The sequence below is a fragment of the Pygocentrus nattereri genome, chromosome 12 (genome assembly GCF_015220715.1).
Source record: "Pygocentrus nattereri isolate fPygNat1 chromosome 12, fPygNat1.pri, whole genome shotgun sequence".
NCBI lineage: Eukaryota > Metazoa > Chordata > Actinopteri > Characiformes > Serrasalmidae > Pygocentrus > Pygocentrus nattereri.
The window spans coordinates 28,862,529-28,881,456 of record NC_051222.1 but is presented as its reverse complement, the minus strand read 5'-3'; the positions used below and the strand labels follow the sequence as shown (position 1 = coordinate 28,881,456).

Here is an 18,928-nt window from a genome sequence, read left to right as displayed (position 1 = left end):
GACTGGGCTTGGTTTGAGTGTGAATGTTCAGTGGGATCAGCTTTTAGGACTGGGCTTGGTTTGAGTGTGAATGTTCAGTGGGATCAGCTTTTAGGACTGGGCTTGGTTTGAGTATGAATGTTCAGTGGGATCAGCTAGTAGGACTGGGCTTGGTTTGAGTATGAATGTCCAGTGGGATCAGCTTTTAGGACTGGGCTTGGTTTGAGTGTGAATGTTCAGTGGGATCAGCTTTTAGGACTGGGCTTGGTTTGAGTGTGAATGTTCAGTGGGATCAGCTTTTAGGACTGGGCTTGGTTTGAGTGTGAATGTTCAGTGGGATCAGCTTTTAGGACTGGGCTTGGTTTGAGTGTGAATGTTCAGTGGGATCAGCTTTTAGGACTGGGCTTGGTTTGAGTGTGAATGTCCAGTGGGATCAGCTTTTAGGACTGGGCTTGGTTTCAGTGTGAATGTTCAGTGGGATCAGCTTTTAGGACTGGGCTTGGTTTGAGTATGAATGTTCAGTGGGATCAGCTTTTAGGACTGGGCTTGGTTTGAGTATGAATGTTCAGCTTTTAGGACTGGGCTTGGTTTGAGTATGAATGTTCAGTGGGATCAGCTTTTAGGACTGGGCTTGGTTTGAGTGTGAATGTTCAGTGGGATCAGCTTTTAGGACTGGGCTTGGTTTGAGTATGAATGTCCAGTGGGATCAGCTTTTAGGACTGGGCTTGGTTTGAGTGTGAATGTTCAGTGGGATCAGCTTTTAGGACTGGGCTTGGTTTGAGTATGAATGTCCAGTGGGATCAGCTTTTAGGACTGGGCTTGGTTTGAGTGTGAATGTTCAGTGGGATCAGCTTTTAGGACTGGGCTTGGTTTGAGTGTGAATGTCCAGTGGGATCAGCTTTTAGGACTGGGCTTGGTTTGAGTGTGAATGTTCAGTGGGATCAGCTTTTAGGACTGGGCTTGGTTTGAGTGTGAATGTTCAGTGGGATCAGCTAGTAGGACTGGGCTTGGTTTGACTATGAATGTTCAGTGGGATCGGCTTTTAGGACTGGGCTTGGTTTGAGTGTGAATGTTCAGTGGGATCAGCTTTTAGGACTGGGCTTGGTTTGAGTATGAATGTTCAGTGGGATCAGCTTTTAGGACTGGGCTTGGTTTGAGTGTGAATGTTCAGTGGGATCAGCTTTTAGGACTGGGCTTGGTTTGAGTATGAATGTACAGTGGGATCAGCTAGTAGGACTGGGCTTGGTTTGAGTGTGAATGTACAGTGGGATCAGCTAGTAGGACTGGGCTTGGTTTCAGTGTGAATGTTCAGTGGGATCAGCTAGTAGGACTGGGCTTGGTTTCAGTGTGAATGTTCAGTGGGATCAGCTTTTAGGACTGGGCTTGTTTTGAGTATGAATGTTCAGCTTTTAGGACTGGGCTTGGTTTGAGTATGAATGTCCAGTGGGATCAGCTTTTAGGACTGGGCTTGGTTTGAGTATGAATGTCCAGTGGGATCAGCTTTTAGGACTGGGCTTGGTTTGAGTATGAATGTCCAGTGGGATCAGCTTTTAGGACTGGGCTTGGTTTGAGTGTGAATGTTCAGTGGGATCAGCTTTTAGGACTGGGCTTGGTTTGAGTGTGAATGTTCAGTGGGATCAGCTTTTAGGACTGGGCTTGGTTTGAGTGTGAATGTTCAGTGGGATCAGCTTTTAGGACTGGGCTTGGTTTGAGTATGAATGTTCAGTGGGATCAGCTAGTAGGACTGGGCTTGGTTTGAGTATGAATGTTCAGTGGGATCAGCTTTTAGGACTGGGCTTGGTTTGAGTGTGAATGTTCAGTGGGATCAGCTTTTAGGACTGGGCTTGGTTTGAGTGTGAATGTTCAGTGTGATCAGCTTTTAGGACTGGGCTTGGTTTGAGTATGAATGTCCAGTGGCCTCAGCTTTTAGGACTGGGCTTGGTTTGAGTATGAATGTCCAGTGGGATCAGTTTTTAGGACTGGGCTTGGTTTCAGTGTGAATGTTCAGTGGGATCAGCTAGTAGGACTGGGCTTGGTTTGAGTATGAATGTCCAGTGGGATCAGCTTTTAGGACTGGGCTTGGTTTGAGTATGAATGTTCAGTGGGATCAGCTGAGAATGATCCATCCCCAAATAATCGGCCAATCGCAGCTCAGGAGGCGCTCTAGCATTAGCCAATCGCAGCTCAGGATGTGCTCTAGCATTGGCCAATCACAGCTCAGGATGCGCTCTAATATTGACGAATCGCAGCCGGAGGCGGGTTCTGTCTGAATACGGGTGGGAATAAAAATAACGCAGAGTCTGCTGTGACGCGTTCACGAGTCGACATCAGCTACACGGTGGAAAGGGACGTCTTGAGATGATGTTAAACGGGTAACGCAGCGTTTCTCCGCCCAGCAGTCCACCTGCTCCACAGTATAGTGTTTTCCTGCTGGAGCACATCTGATTAACTCCATAATGTCTCGGTCATTAGCTACTGAGGTGGCAGAGCAGCAGAGAAACAGGTAAAACTCTTTACCTGGACTGGAGCTGGAGAAACACTGCAGCTTCTGCAGATCCTGCTACTCATCACAAGAGCAGCTTAGCAGAGCCTGAACCACCCAGGCAGACCAGTAAATACATTTCATTTCTACAGCTTTGATAAAGATCTGGTACATTTTTACACATTTCTTATGTTTCTATAGGTTTGTTAGAAATGTACGAATTCAGTAATAAACCCTATTTTGAAATGTTATAGACATTCTCCAATAAATTAACCCACTGTGGGCAATTATTAGCACAAAACTAGTGATTTAAATATTAGTCTCATTTCTCAGTCATTATGTGAAGAGCTCAGTATGTACAGTGTGATTTACAGCTTGCTGAAGACTTTAAAAATGCAGAACTGAAAAACTATTTGCTTTGAAATTCTGCAAGATTTCATGAGTTCACAATGAATAAACACGTCTGCACTCGAGTTATGGTTTAATTAAACATGGCTAGATTTTAAATGTTGGTTGATATTGGCATAATAGCCTAAATAACCCATGTAGTATTTTTTTCCACTATAAGCAAAAAGATACTCCATCAAAATAATAAGGGACGTAACTGATAAACCTCAGATAAGAACGTTTGGTCATCATATTTTACTAGATCTAGATGGCACATACAGAAAAAAATATTAAATAAAACACATGCTATGCTAAACAGCATAGCTCAGAAATATGTAACAGGTCATTTCATGTCCAACAAGAAATATGGCAAATATTACAGAAGATGAATACAAGTAAAACGGCTTAACTGCCATCAGGTGCTTCCCAGGTGCTGGTCTTTCAGTGTGCAGACCTTAGTGATGCAGGCTAAGTCAGTTTATATAGATACCAGCTGGTTATGCTTAAGCAAAAGCTTCAGTTGTCATGACGCTGTAGTTGACGTCAAGCTAATTAATGATATTTTTTGTAGAATAATACATTTTAGTTTTTATTTTAGCCTCACATCCTTTCCGATTTAAACAGCCTCTGTCTGCTACATCAGTACGCAGGCTCCATGGCCATTTATCCTGGTGTTCAGAGGCGACAGGCTCAGATGACGGCATCTATAGGACAAAGTGAGAAATGATTGGCAATTCTTAGTTTTGATGGAAATGAATGTAACATATGAAAGCTAAATTTTGCAAAACTAATGTTGAAAACTGACAAATATTGCATTTTTAAAAATTCATGTGCGCCCTCCAATAAACTGAAACACTGAGAAGGTACATGAGAGTCTGTAAGCAGTTAAACTTAATATTTAAAATGTGATTTACAGCATGCCGAGGCAAAGATGCAGAACTAAAAAAATAGCTTTAAACTGAAAATTTGCATGATTGCATAAATTCACAGTAAATGAAGCATAAACATGTGATTATGGTTTATGAAGTCATCTTAATTGTTGATGTTAACAAACACTCTAGTAGCATTAAATCAACCCTTGAAGCAGTTTTTCTACCATAAGCAATAAAGCTAGTCAAATCTTGCATGTTAGAAAGAACTGAGTAGAAGTTGCTGCTTAAATTTTTTTCCACAAAAGTCCATGATGTGACCTTCTAGGTCCAAGATGAGTTTGTGTGGAATATCCCTAACATGCAGGGATTCAAAGGATTCTAAAATAATGTGTTATTAACAGGAGTAAATACCTCCTGAAATAAGACACTTTCCAAACATCGACCCATCACTGCATATTCCAGTTTGCTTGCTTACCCCGAGTTCTGCAGCACCACCATATTACAAACCCAGTTCCAGCAGCCAAGAAGCCAATACAGGCAAGAGACGTCCAAACAGCGATTCCAGTGTGTTTTTCTCCAACTGCACAATAAAACATTATCATTTAAAATGTTTTCATTCTGGGTTTTACACAGATTGTGAGTCATTACTGTACAAGTCAGTAGAATTACTGAATATGATTTCACTGTTTTACCTTAAGAGTTAAAGAACTGAGTAGATTAAATGATTGTGTTTGACTTTTTTGTCAGAAATATTTGTTTCATTAGAGTGAGATATTCCACTGCCTATGCATATAAACACAGATTCATATAGATAGATAGATAGATAGATAGATAGATAGGCAGGCATTGAACCCAGGGTGCTGGAATTCTTCAGCACATCTTCAATCTGAGCTGCAGCCTGAAGAAAGTCCCAGTTATGTGGAAAACATCTTGTGTGGTTCCTGTCCCCAAGAAAAGGCAACCGACAGCACTGAATGATTATCGACCAGTTACACTGACATCCCGCTTAATGAAGACACTTGAAAGGCTGATGCTAGCTCATCTGAGAACTCTGGTCAAAACAGCTCTTGACCCTCTGCAGTTTGCATACCTGGATAACATTGGAGTGGATGATGCAGTTATCTACCTGCTGGACAGAAGGTACACTCACCTGGACACATCAGGCAGCACTGTGAGGATCACGTTCTTCAATTTCTCCAGTGCATTCAACACCTTACAGCCTTTGCTGTTAGGGAGAAACTACGGCTGATGCAGGTGAATGAATCATCTCATGAACAATGGATTATCTAACTGGACAACCTCAGTATCTGCGACTGCAGGGCTGTGTCTCAGACAAGGCTGTGTGCAGTGTTGGGGCACCCCAGGGGTTGCTGTGTTAGCTCCATTCCTGTTCAACCTGTACACCTCTGACTTCAGGTACAACACAGAGTCGTGTCATCTGCAGAAATTCTCAGATTAAGATTAAGTGACCATGGTTAGTCCCACAACGGGGAAATTTCACCTCCGCATTTAATTCATCCGTGAAGTAAAACACCACGTACACTGTAGTGAATAGACACACACCCACACACCCACACACCCTAGGGGGCAGTGAGCACACTTGCCCAGAGTGGTGGGCAGCCCAATCCGCGACGCCCGGGGTGCAGTTGGTGGTTAGGTGTCTTACTCAATGACACCTCAGTCATGTGCTGTCGGCGACCTTCTGGTCACGAGGCTGGTTCCCTAACTTCCAGCCCATGACTGCCCCTGACACAGCCATTGTGGGGTGCACAAGAAATGCTGGAGGCTGGCTCTGTTGTAGGATTCAACTTGAACTCTTTGGAGGTTGTAGCAGAACAGAGGACGCTCAACAAGCTGTTAGCCATCTTGGACCCTCTGTATGCTACACTGGATGAACGGAGAACCACATTCAGTGGCTGTCTGTTACGGTGTGTGTGTCTGTCTGTCTGTCTGTCTGTCTGTCTGTCTGTCTGTCTGTCTTTCTATTTATCTATCTCTACCACAAATGCGTACACCTCACAGTGAACATGTCCAAATTGTGCCCAGCTGTGTCGTTGACCCTCCCTGGTGTCATGTGACTTGTTAGAGTTACAGGGTTCCAGGTGTGAATGGGGAGCAGGGCTGTTAAATTTGGTGTTTTGGGTACAATTCGCTCATACTGGCCACTGGATATTCAACATGGCACCTCAGGGCAAAGAACTCTCTGAGGATGTGAGAAATAGAATTGTTGCTCTCCACAAAGACGCCAAGGCTGTAAGAAGATCACCCTGAAACTGAGCTACAGCAGAAGGGAACATGAATCCCAACACAGTAATGACTCCAAACACACCTCCAAGATGACAACTGCCTTGCTGAAGGTAAAGGTGATGGACTAGCCAAGTACGTCTCCAGACCTAAATAGTACTTTGTAGAGAAACTGACCATGTATATATAATGTTTGATGGTAAAATCTGAAAATGTACGTTTACTGTGGGGACTATTTTGCCTTACAGCACCGTTTGACCTAACTTTCTGGGAGGAGCTTCGAGAGGCATTAAACCAGTGATCTCCAACGTTCCTCCTGGAGAGCTACCTTCCTGCAGAGCCTAGTTCCAACTCCAGTTTGCCACACCTGCTCCAGCTAATCAACCACAATCCCTGATTGGCTGGATCATATTAACAGTTTAATTGCTCAGAAATTATGAAACGATGGAAATTCTCCTCAGGATGTGCAGGAGTCATCCTACCCCAGACTGTGGTGATGTTGTGTGCTACGCTGCTATGAAGCACTACACAGCTGTAGGTGTGTTTCCCTACATCCTCCTCTGGAACGGTCACACTCTTTCTGGTCTGGTATGTGCCGTCCTCGTTGGGCAGCACATCAGCGACTCCTCCATCCACAGGATGCAGATCCTGAACTGCCCGGGGGGAAAACCCTGTCATGTGACACGTGACCGTAATGGAGCCGGCCTTCTGTTTCTCAAAGATCCTGACTTCTGGAACTGGATAATGATTAAAATGGCTTAACCGTCCATAACATAAAATTGATTACATTACCACAACATATTGTTTTACTTAATGAATTACTTAAGAGAAAACAGTATAAAATGCTATAAAGTCGTTACAGAGTAATACTTATCTGACCATTTTGATGCGGACTCTAGGAGCATGCTTGAACATGTTAATGTGCTCCCAGCACAATGTTTTGAAGAAATTCATTAAAACATGGAGATTGACTTCATCTCTGTCCCTTTGATGTTTATAAACAACTGCTTCAGGAACTGCAGAAACAAATGTCTTTCTTTCAATATCAAAGCTTAGAAAGTCCTTTCCATTGAACGTGTGAGTTAGTGATGACTTGTGTGTTCCGTTTGGATAGGGGTAACAGCAGCCTGTTGACTGGTACATGTTACTGCCAGCCAAAGAGCCTAAAAATAGAAGACAAAGAGAGGAATGTTACTTTGGAAATAGCAAGGCTATATGTAGGGGTGGGTATTGTCTACCGACTGGCTGAAAGCCTTGCCTACACATTATTATGTATTAAAAGGCCCTGCATATATAATTTTTATCAAAAAAAAAAATGTAATTAATGATTAATATAAAACAGACAAATCTATAAAGTACTGTCAAAGATTGAATGAGATGTCATTTAGGTGTATATAGAATAAAAATAAATAAGTGCCAGTGATGAACCATAAGTATTAGACCTAGTTGTTGAGTTTGGGACATAAATGTCAAAAATAGAGGGAAAAACACTTATATTGCTTGTTTCTGATTATTTCTGCCAGCGAGATTTCTAGCACTATGGATTTTTTTGGCTGCTCTAGGTTACACGAACAGTTGAAGATTTCTCACACATTGGAAATCCATACAATATTGGCTGATTCCACTTTTTATGCTTATGGTGGTAGATAATCTTACATGTAAGGCTTTCAGTTGTCACACCTACTGGCCATTCCTTCATTCGGAGATCAGCTTCTCCGGAATATTGAGAGCTGACTCCTCCCACACTCACACACCTGCCTACAGTCTGCTCATCAGCCACCCTTTATGACCAGGACTCTCACTCTGCCTCCTTGCCAGGTATTGCCACTCTCAGTGACTTTATTAAGCCGTTATTCTGTGTTTTGATATTTTCTGTCTCTCTCTTTGCCTGTCTGTACTCTTTTTTTTATTCTGTGGATTTTTGTTCATTAAAGATTGTCTGCATTGCATCTCAAAACCCTGTTATACCCTGAGTGTTACATCGGTCCAGCTTCTGGGACAACTTTACCACGAAATATAAAAAGACATAAGAGTATTAGTATAATAAAAGTATTACAACGAGAGAGTATTAATACAGAGTTTAAGTACAGCAATCATGATGATTATGTTGAGTAAAAATGAACTAAACATCTACAGGCCATGTGAATATAAGATTTTGTTAAACAGTGTTTGGCTCTGATGGTTCCACTGGAGTCAGGGAAATGGTACAGGACAGTGAAAGGGTCGCGGCAAGTTTATGTCGGGGTTTTTGAAGAAATATGCCCTTAAATCACCTTTTAGTAAAAGTTTTGTAATAATCATTAACTTAGAAATGATTAAAGGCAGAGTTATAAACACTAAACTGAGGCAGACAGGCCTATAAGCATTTAACTGAGGCAGGCAGACAGGGACCGGAAAAAGCAGGCCCGATATTTCCATATATGGGATAACGTGAAATCCATTCCAGACACAAAGCAGGGTAGTGTAATGAAAGCAGCCATTGTGGTAGGAAAAACACCTCGAAGGTCAGAAAGAGTGAGAAACTGCCTTTACAGTAGAAGTTAGCTGGGAATAGGACAGCTAGCTGATAAGGGCTGGTAAGAACCGGTCTTTGAGCCAAATTAATAGGAAAGTGTTACAAACAACGGACACAGGGAGGACAGGGAGGCCTGATAAAACAAGGCAGAGAAAATTCATTAAAAAACATCTTGAGCTGGGTGAGAAATAAGGGTTCCTAAGAAAGCTAGAAAAAACAGCTCTATTGGTATCCAAGGTGATTTCAGGATAATAGGTGAAAAATAGGTGGAGCGATGATCTCACCCCTGGGAGGGGTGATAAGGTTGCTCATCTTTGGGTGTAAGATGTAATGTGTTTGACGTGTCTGCACATTTTGGCTTTCGGGCGCCATTTTGTCACAATTTTGAACCGAACCGGCAGCTGAACTTTGGCTTTTCCATCTGACTTTGACTTTTTTTCAAGATCAAGTCTTCACTTTTCTTTAGCTTTTGCAAGAAAGCTTTTTCAATCCTTTTAATTAGCTACTTTTTTAATTAGAGAACAGATTAAATTAAAACCAAAACTTTTAAAAAAATTAATTAGTAACGTTTTTCCACATCGTCGGGTACTTCAGAGGGGAGGACGGGGAGCTCTTTGGTCCCGGCATTCACAAGGCTTTGATGCAGCTGGGTCATTCTTGATCTCTGTCATTCACAAAACAAAACACGGAGACTGCCCTGAAACTCAGTATTGTCAGCATATCAGGAATATAAAGTGTTATCTCTGGCTATTTCCTTGGGCTTGAATAGGGAAGTGTCAGGTCACCATTGTTTCTGGGCAAGTTTCACTTGTGTGAATACAGTAATGGAATGGGCTTGAAGACGGCTTGAAGTATTGAATTCAGCAGTAAATGTAGTTCTTTGAAAATCTCTGCGTGAAACACTCTGGAAAGTTGGGCAGTTGTGGGCTGAAGGTTAGGGAACTGGCCCTGTGACCGGAAGGTTTGATCCACAGAGCCGACAGTCCATGACTGAGGTCTCCTTGAGCAAGACACCTAACCCCCAACTGCTCCCCGGGTGCCGTGGATAGGGCTGCCCACCGCTCCGGGTAAGTGTGCTCACTGCCCCCTAGTGTGTGTGTATTCACTAGTGTGTAAAAACAAGAAATAATAATGGCCTGGTGCTGATACGCAATACAGAACAGGTATGCTAATAAATATTCATGCCTACTTCCTATATAAAGATGGTTACTTATTACTACGTTATTGGTGGCTTTAATAAAAAATGCATCCACGTTGAGAATCCAGCAACTCCACAGCCTATTTTCTGACATTACATGACAGTTTTCCATTCACTGATCCAAGCCTTGGATGACCAGTGATGCCACTGGTGATGCCCTGCTAAATAATATTGTGGAGATAATGGTGACAATGCATCATGGGGAATGGGCGTTCTATTAATTATGGCATTGAATGCAGGTGCATTGTTTGAGCACAAACAACCAGCACCAGCCAAGAATCCACATCAGCATCGTGCTGGACTGAGAATAGTCCACAACCAAAAACATCCAGCCAACAGCGTCCTGTGACCACTGATGAAGGGCTAGAGGATGACCAACACAAACTGTGCAGCAGCAGATGAGCTGCCGTCTCTGACCTTACATCTACAATGCAGACTGACAAGGTAGGAGTGTCTAATAGAGTGGACAGTGAGTGGACAGTGTTTAAAAATTCCAGCAGCACTGCTGTGTCTGATCCACTCATACCAGCACAACAGATACTAACACACCACCACCATGTCAGTGTTACTGCAGTGCTTATAATGATCCACCACCCAAATAGTACCTGCTCTGTGAGGGTCCATGGGGGTCCTGACCACTGAAGAACAGGGTAAAAGGGGCTAACAAAGTACCAGAGAAACAGATGGACTACAGTCTGTAACTGTAGAACTACAAAGTGCAGCTATACAGTAAGTGGAGCTGATAAAATGGACAGTGAGTGCAGAAACAAGGAGGTGGTCATAATATTATGCCTGATCGGTGTAAATACATACACACTTTAAGCAGAAGTACAACTCCATGAACATTTATCTTCAGTTCAACGTTACATATTCTCACCAACAGGTGGCAGCATTAAATCAGCTAATGCTAAATATATCCAGTATAACCAAGAAGTTAAGCGATAATTATTAGTCCCACAACGAGGAAATTTTTGAAATTGTTAGGATTTTTCAATGTTTGAAAAATCCTTGTTTAACATGACATTTCTACTTTCTATTCTATTTTATACTTTCCACATGTGATTTGCAAGGCCAGCCCTGTATACTACAAAACTACTGAATCATTTCATACTTTAATTCATCCTCATCCTTCTGAGAACAGAATCTAGTTGTTATGAGCAGTAGGTAGATAAAGCTCATGGTCTTTTTCCTTAGTCACCTCTGCAGAATCTTCTGTGCGTTGTCTTATGTCCACCTCTGTATTGCTTACTATTTGCTCAATCTGTTTGATTTGCTTGATATGGTCAATTTTGTGTTGAAGAATGGTCTTCCAGATTGTGGTTTTGTTCTTGGAACATCATAAAAACTGTCATGGGGGAAAAAAAGTTTAAACAGATTTACAGTATTTATATTTACATTATTTAGCAGGCGACTTACAAAAAGGGCTGGCTGTCTAGAGAAAGTATCTTTGCTAGTCAGAAATAGGTTAGAGAGAAAGACAGTCCTGAGCTCAGATACTGCTAGAAACAAAAAGTCACTGTAGATGCCCAGAGAAAAGGAACAGGCTTGAACAGAGAACTCTGTGCCATTCAATGCAATACAATAACAATATAATACAATACAATACAACACATAAGTGCAGTATAATACATTACAATGAATGCTTAACTCAGTGCTCACTTAAGTGCTGTATAAAAAGATGAGTCTTCAGTCTGCGTTTGAAGACTGTGAAAGACGGCCAGTGGGAGTTTTTTCCACCACCTGGGTGCCAGTACAGAGAAAAGTCTTGATGCTTGTCTTCCACACGTCTTGAAGGATGGCGGGTCAAGCCCAGCTGCACTCGAACGTCAAAGGCTCAAGGTACAGTTCAAGTTTTGACCACTGCCATCAGGTCGGGAGGGGCTGGTCTGTTTTTGTCTTTGTAGGCAATAATCAGTGTTTTAAAACTGATGTGAGCAGCCAGTCTGCACAGAGAACTGAAGTGACAGTGGTTTAACCTTTTGTTGGTACAATAACTGGTCAGAGGTCTTGCTATAATAGATAAATATATGTTCAGTACTAATTTTATAGTACTTCAGTTTAAGCAATTTTGTTGTTTTATTTTATGGTTTTATTGTAGTTCCTGGCAATGATTCAGACGAGGATGAAATTCAGCAGGTGAAAAGGAAAACAGAGCCAGCTAACTGGAAACGTAACACTCAAAAAAGGAGGTCAATGGAGGGGACGTCCTACAGTGCCAAGCAGAAAGATGTAGGTGAGGTGAGGAGAGAGCCAGGTATCATGGGACCAGGATGTGTGTCAGAGAGATGAAAGTGTTGAAAATGTTTCTGCAACACTTTGAGGGAAGAGTCCAGGCAGAGAATCTTCCGGCATTTCTGGCAGAAGATGAACGGTAAGAAAGAGGGGTGTATGTGGCAAGGCTAGTTGATTATACTCCTGTAGCAAGGAAGAGATCAGTAAATGGGGATTCAAGAAGATTAACAACTTCCTCCTAACTTAATATACAATCCCAGTTCCAAAAAGGACATTTTACCATTTCATGAAGAACATTAACTCATTTAGAACTTGATGGCAGCAAAGCATCTCATAAAAGTTGGGGCAGGGCCGTGTCTATCAGTGTGTAGCATCCCCTCTTATTTTAACAACAGTCTGTAAATATCAGGGAAGTGAAAAGACCAATTACTGGAGTTTTGGGAGAGGAATGCTGTCCCAATTGGATATGTATAGTTGTCCTGGGTCTTCTCTGCTGGATATTTTGTTTTATGATGTTCCAAAGGTTTTCGATCGGTGAAAGGTCTGGACTGCAAGCAACCAGTTCAGCACCCGGACTCTTCTTCTGTGAAGCCATGCTGTTGTGATGGATGCAGTATGTGGTTTAGCACTGGTCTTGCTGAAATATACAAGGCCTTCTCTGAAAGAGACGCTGTCTGGATGGCAGCATATGTTGTTCTAAAATCTCTATACACTGTTCAGCACTGACAGAGCCTCAGAATACCACACCATCCAATATTGACCGTAGGCCTTATCCCTTGCGTACAGAGATTTCTCCAGATTCTCTGAATCTTTTGATGATATTCTGTACTGCAGATGGTGGGATATCCAAAGTCTTCATAAATTTACATTGAGAAACATTTTTCTGAAATTGTTCCACAATTTTTACTCAGTTCTTATCAGATTGGTGAACCTCTGCCCACCTTTGCTTCTGAGAGACTCTACCTCCCTATCCTCGTTTCATTCCCAGTGATGAGATATTTGCAACTTTTATTAGTACCGCTTACTTTTCCAGCCTTTTGTTGCCAATGCCCCAACTTTTTCAACATCTGATACGTGTTCTGTGTGTGAATAAGATTTATTAGATTTGCTAATCTTTGCATTCTGATTTAATTTACATTTATTTACATTTTAGACAGCAACCAAACTTTTTGGAATTGGTGTTGTAGATGTTGAAGAACATTAATCAATCAACAGACATCAAGAGAAAATAACAGTCTAAAAATAGTCTCTCTATGAAATGCAGGTGTGTTCTGGCACTGTTTCACTACTAGTACCATCACTATTATACTGTATTACATTATGATTATATTATCTGTGCAGTTACTCTGTACAGCTTAGAGGTCTTTAATCATCTGTTACCACGTTTTGAATTAAGTAACTAACTTAAAACAGAAAGAAGCTGTGAAATACAGCTTTTACTGGAATTTCATTTCATCTTAAGCAGGAAAATGAAAGCTGATCTGTGGATCACTGGAACGTTCACAGAGTTTTCAGACATTTTGTGTTCAGAGGTGAAAAGAGTTCCTGAAAGAACATCATAGATCTTTGGAGAACTGACCCCACATATTGGACTACACTAAACAGAGGATTGACCCACTGTAGAGGTGAAACTCCACATTGTACAGATTCATGAAGCACTAGATATTCAGCCCTGTGATAAATCAGACTCTGTATCTGTTAATTCAGCACTTTTTCATTCAGTATCAGCAGAAGCTGATTTTACTGTGTAGTCTCAGTGTCTCTCTCTCTGATGTCTGTGCCGCTCCGCACTAGAACTCACTGGACTCTGAGCTGAACATTGTTTTACCGGTGAAACTGTGAACTTGGTCCAGTGAATCCACTGGAGCTCTTACTGTATTACAGTGAAAATTCCTCTAAAATACCAAACTCTCCAAACGTCTCAGCATCACAGAGAGGAGTCAGTCTGAACCGCTCAGTCCTCCAGAGTCACACATCAGAGTCAACACTCACCAACAGAGAAGCCCACCCGCTCCCCACAACACACACAGCTCCCCTGCAGGCAGTGACGTCACTCGTCCCTTCACTAGTGAATCTGTCAGATGGTCCATTTTCACTGTCAGGCAGTGAAACTCTGCCGGCAGAAAATTCACTCACTCTTAAAGGGAATGGAAGGAGCTGATCTGATTGGCTGTTGCTGTAGAGCCTAAACACGCCCACTGAATACGTTTTACTTATGGCCTCGCCCACTTTCCCAATCGGTAGCCAGAGCAACGCTTCAAACCAAAAACGTTAAAAAGCCACACAAATTTAACAGAATAGAGTTTTAATCGTCATTAAATTCAGATTCTACTGAGATGATTTTAGTACTTTGTTTTCTTCAGTGCTGAACTGAGAAACTCAGAGTATCATCAGAAAACCATTTCAGTGACAAACAGACTGATGGAAGTATTAGTTTTTAAAAGTTATGAGATATTAAAATTCATATTTTTCATTATATATTATAATATATCATTATATATTTTTCATTATATATTATAATAATAGTAATAGTCATTTGTAATTTAAAATATATTATAAGTATTTATAATTCAAATACAGCAGCTTGCCAGCTTGCCAGCTTGCTGGGAAGCCCCCACAAGAACCCCCTTTTCCACAAGAAACTACGATGCTTCCAAGACATCCTGGACATCGTCTTCAGTCTGAGTGATGAGTAAGTTTCTTCTCTGGGTTTCAGGTTCATTCTCTGTCATGATAATGAGAAAATTATTAACACACTAATCATGCAATGCTTGGCTTTTCAGGGAATGGAGGGCTTTGAGCAGCGATGTTCTGAATGCAGTCAGTACAGAAAAGATAATGATCTCAGTGCTCACAGTGCTGAGTCTGAAGATGCTGTAAGAATTGGAAAATCCTGAAACGTGTCTTTGATTCTTCCAGGGAACAAAGCTGCTGTTTGTGTGTCTGAGCACAAAGATGGTCATATCTGTCTGTAGATCAGCGATACAGAGTTACCTGCCCACTCTTATCTGTGCAGTTGGGATGGAAACTAACTAACTAAACAGCAGAAGAGAAGCTGAAGAAGAGCTGAGTCTGTTTCCATAAGCTTTTCTACCAACGCTGCCCCTTCTTCAGAGCACTCAGCTCAAAGGTTAGACTAGCTCACTTCACATTCACGGTGACATAATTTCCTCTTTTGTTTTGAAAAGCAGTTTTAATACAACACATTAAAACACACACAAATATATTTAGTCATATTAAAGATTACAGCACACAGACGGTTCCTTAAATACCTTAATCATGGGTTTGTATCAAGATATGAGCTCTAATTCAAATACATGGTACTCGACTTATTTCTGAACTTCCAAAATATTTTATAAGTTCTCACCTGCTCTGCTTCCCAACATAAAGACCGTGATATTAATATTAATATCTTTTCTCAATGACTGATTTCTTGCTGTGTTTGTCTGATTATTTTGTGTCAGTGTAGATCTGCTGTGGACCCATCTGATCAGATCTGCATTATCGTTGAGGACTTTGTCCATGAGGTGAAAATGGCGATGCAAAGGGGAATCTGCAAGGTCGCCTCATATAAAGCGCCATCATGGTCCAAGGACTGGAAGACAACATGCAGCCTTGTGGCCAAAGAGATATTAAACATTCTGGAAACAAAAGCTCAGCCTTCCCACCACGAGGACACTCCTGATTTGAGAGAGGAACAAGGCAAAGACAGACTACACACTGAAGCTCTTACAAAGAAGGTGATCATGGTGGTGCTTGATGTTCTGGATAGCAGCAGTGCTGGGAGAGCAGATGGTGAAACCTGTGATCTATTCATCACTGCTGCTGAAAAGCTCATGGAGACATCTCTCTAGGCATAAGAAGAAACACAAAACTCAGCTGTCGTATGAAGATCTCTGGGTAAAGGCCACCGGGCTGTAAGTCAGGTGTTACTTTGCCATGCTGGAGCTTGGGGAAAGGAACAGCAGCTCCCCTGAGATGCCCAGTAGCCTGGCCAGTCAGACGGATCTGGACTCTATGTTAGAGGCAATGACTAAGGCAGTGTTCCCAACTGATCTACTTCAACATAATCTACTCGTCACTCATCTAGAGACATTGTCAGCACTACTGAAAGCAACATGGACATGTTGTCATCAACCAGCCACTCTTCAAAAAAGAAGGAAACTGAACACTCTGGAGTTTTCTCCATCATGAACTATATGATCCAGAGAATTAAGGAGAGACTGAAGATATTCTTTAGAGTGATGAAGCAACCTGAGAAGGAAAGAAGATCAGCTGAACCTTCATCAAATGTGTCACAGGACTCAAAGACTTTGGTGGCCAAACCTGCCCACAGAGCCAAATCACAGGCAGGAATGTAGAGCGTAATAGAATTAACTGGACATTTACATAAGAAAACAGTTTAGCCAGTTGATGTGATTCTGGTTCATCTTATCTTTTGCAACTTCACAGAGAGAATCAAAGGACATGTCAAAGGTCAGATGACACCTTTTAAGAAAACCTCTGTCCAGGATTTTCTCGGCCGTCCGCAGAGCACTGCCCAAACCCTTCAAGTGCCTGACTCCACCATCTTGAGCACTACTTTACAAGCCTTTTTGGTAATAATTTCTGTGAATCCTGTTCATAATGTACTGTATATGTATTTGGAAGGTGTTGTAAGGCCGACATAACACCTTATAATACCACACAAAACTTGTAAATAGTTATAATTACACTTCAGAAGGCAAGAGTGTATGACTTTAAACATTTAGGATCCACAATGCATTTCAGAATCTCTTCTAAAAAACATTGTATACGCTTATGTTGTAATGTGCTATAATGTTTTATAGAGCTTCATGCCGGGATATTACAGGTTTCAAGTGATGGAAGGTTTTTTGTGTTTTTTAAATGTTAATTTCTGCCAATGCAGGAATTGTTTAAGGCTTTTATTAGCAAAGATAGCTTAAAGCCATTGCTTTTTATTTGTTTTGCCCACCCATATTTGGACAGATCCCACCCCCTGTGCTCGGATTGGCTAATATGATTGGCTAGAATAGGTTTGAATTGGCTATGATTTGCTAATTGTGGAGATGTGGATAGGAAACACTAGCAGAACTGGCCAGGACTGGCTAGAAATTATTGACAGATTAACTAATAAGACTGGCTAGAGTGGGTTTGGTTTTAGCTAGGATGGGCTAAAAACTGCTAATAGGATCAGCAGGACTGGCTAGTAGTTCATACCATATACAGTGGTATGCAAACGTTTGGGGACCCCTGATCATTTTCATGATTTTCTTTATAAATCATTGGTTGTTCGGATCAGCAATTTCAGTTAAATATATCATATAGCAGACAAACACAGTGATATTTGAGAAGTGAAATGAAGTTTATAGGATTTACAGAAAGTGTGCAATAATTATTCAAACAAAATTAGGCAGGTGCATAAGTTTGGACACCCTTGTCGTTTTATTGATTTGAATACCTTTAGCACTAATTACTGGAACAGCGACCCTTGACCTACATACACAGGTGAATCCAATTATGAGAAAGGGTTAAGGTGGCCAACTGCAAGTGTTTCTCCTCTTTGCATCTTCTCTGAAGAGTGGCAACATGGGAGCCTCAAAACAACTCTCAAATGACCTGAAAACAAAGAATGTTCAACATCATGGTTTAGGGGAAGGATACAAAAAGGTATCTCAGAGATTTTAGCTGTCAGTTTCCACTGTGAGGAACATAGTGAGGAAATGGAAGACCACAGGCACAGTTCTAGTTAAGGCCTGAAGTGGCAGGCCAAGAAAAATCTCAGATTGGCAGAGGCGAAGGATGGTGAGAACAGCCATAGTCAACCCACAAACCAGCTCCAAAGACCTACAACATCATCTTGCTGCAGATGGTGTCACTGTGCATCGTTCAACTATTCAGCGCACTTTGCACAAGGACAGGCTGTATGGGCGACTAATGCAGAAGAAGCCTTTTCTGCACACACGCCACAGAGTCACTTGAGGTATGCTAAAACACATTTGGACAAGCCAGCTTCATTTTGGAATAAGGTGCTGTGGACTGATGAAACTAAAATTGAGTTATTTGGACATAACAAGGGGCGGTATGCATGGCGGAAAAAGAACACAGCATTCCAAGACAAACACTTGCTACCCACAGGAAAATGTGGTGGTGGTTCCATCATGCTGTGGGGCTGTGTGGCCAGTGCAGGTACTGGGAATATTGTTAAAGTTGAGGATCACATGGATTCCAGTCAATATCAGCAGATTCTTGAGAACAATGTTCAGGAATCAGTGACAAAGTTGAAGTTGCGCCAGGGCTGGATACTTCAACAAGACAACGGCCCTAAACACTGCTCAAAATCTACTAAGGTATTCATGCAGAGGAACAAGTACAGTGTTCTGGAATGGCCATCTCCGTCCCCAGACCTGAATATTACTGAAAATCTGTGGTGTGATTTAAAGCGGGCTGTCCATGCTTGGACACCATCAAACCCGACTGAACTGGAGATGTTTTGTAAAGAAGAATGGTCCAAAATACCTTTTAGCCAGAATCCAGACTCTCATTGGAAGCTATAGGAAGCGTTTAGAGGCATATATTTTATTTACTTTATTTCTGCAAAAGTAGGATCTACTAAATATTGAAGTCATTTTTCTGTTGGGGTGCCCAAACTTATGCACCTGCCTAATTTTGTTTAAATAATTATTGCACACTTTCTGTAAATCCAATAAACTTCATTTCACTTCTCAATATCACTGTGTTCGTCTGCTATATGATATATTTAACTGAAATTGCAGATCTGAACAACCAATGATTTATAAAGACAAATCATTACATTTATGGCATTTGGCTGACGCTCTTGTCCAGAGCGACTTACAATTTGATCATTTTACACAGGGAGGCCAAGGTGGTGTTAGGAGTCTTGCCCAAGGACTCTTATTGGTGTAGTGTAGGGTGTTTACCCAGGTGGGGATTGAACCCCAGTCTACAGTGTAGAAGGCAGAGGTGTTAACCACTACACTGTCCCAACCACCAAATCA

At 41.6% G+C, this 18,928-nt stretch overlaps 1 pseudogene; it reads right to left on the bottom strand.

Annotated features, from left to right (window-relative positions):
* Positions 1–6,198: 6,198 nt before the first annotated feature.
* On the bottom strand, positions 6,199–13,921 carry LOC119264761 (annotated as a pseudogene).
* Between the last annotated feature and the right edge of the window lie 5,007 nt (positions 13,922–18,928).